A 1,399-nucleotide genomic window follows, 5' to 3' on the forward strand; every position below is an offset into this window, starting at 1 on the left:
CCGGCCCGCCCCCCCCTTCCGCGCCCGACACGCCGCCGCCATCTTGTTTACCTCCTCCCCCGCCCTGGGCCGCCGCGCCGCCGCACGCCCGCCGCGGGCCCGCCCCTCGCGGCACCGACGTGCACGTCCGTTGGCCGAGCCGGCCTGCCCCGCCCCCTCAGTGAGCCCCACCACCGCCCCCCATTGGGCCGTTTGGACCCAGGCGGGCGCCCGAGCGGGGATTGGCTCGAGGCCGGCCCCGCCCCAGGGGTGGATACTCCTTGCTCATTGGTCCGCGGGGGCGACCGTCAATGGGAGGGGGCGGGAAACAGGCATGGGGAGGCGAGGCCACGACGCTGACATGGGAGGGGTTGGGGGCTGGGGTCGGAGGTCGCTAGTGCTAACGGTGTCCTCGGAACCGGCGGGGTCGCAGCACAGCTTTCGCGGCCGGGACGCGGCTCGGGAACCCTGGTGGGTGCGTACCAGGGCCTCTCCCCCGAAACCCCGTTTGAAGCTAGGTCAAGGGTCAAAAAGTAGCCGAAAGTGGCCAATTCGAGGCAAAAAGCCTTTAAGAATCTCTCTGCCCAGATCGGGAGAGAAGTGCGCTGGGCGGAGTCTGCCCAAAGAAACTCACGGGCTAAAATTCAGAACCCAGCTGGGATGGTGCCAGCAAAGTGCTTTGGATGAAAAACAAACAGTTGGCAAAATACTACGCCTTAATGAAACTGAAAATACCTCCAGGCCTGTGTTGTTGTTTTTTTTTTACCTTTCTGTTTTTTATCACTAGATTCTTACTTTGCCGGAGCAAACTGCTTGTCTTGAGTGGAAACGTTGGGAGCTGACACCATCGGATTTGAGCTCCAGGTTGGGGGTTCTGAGCCTGACACCTGTGAACTACCTAAAGCTATGTGCAAAATTGAGTGTGCGCATGTGCTTGTTCTTGGGGACATCCGTGAGTTTCATCAGATTCTCAAATGACCCACGAAAGAGGGATTGCTGTGGCTTTGGGGGTGGGGGCCACAAGTCACACCAACATACCAGCAAGTCCTAATCAGAACATGTGGATTAGCCCGAGATTTCTAAATCATAAAGATCAGAGCAGAAACCACTGAAACAGAATAGAAAATAGCGAAAATTGATGAAGCCAAAAGATTGGTCTTTGAAAAGATGAAAACAGTTGATAAAACTCTAGCCAGACTGACCAAGAAAAAAGGATGACCAGTATCAGGAATTAAAGAAGGGATATCACTACAGACCCTACAGATATTACAAAGATTAGGTACAGGAACAACTCTATACCCATAAAGTCAACATGAACTGGACCGACACCTAAAAAGGCACTAAAATGAAAGCTTACTCAAGAAGAAATAGATAATTTACATCATTTTATATCTATTAGAGAAATTAAATCTGTAGGGAA

This window comes from Lipotes vexillifer, unplaced genomic scaffold (genome assembly GCF_000442215.2).
Source record: "Lipotes vexillifer unplaced genomic scaffold, Lipotes_vexillifer_v1.1 scaffold225, whole genome shotgun sequence".
NCBI lineage: Eukaryota > Metazoa > Chordata > Mammalia > Artiodactyla > Lipotidae > Lipotes > Lipotes vexillifer.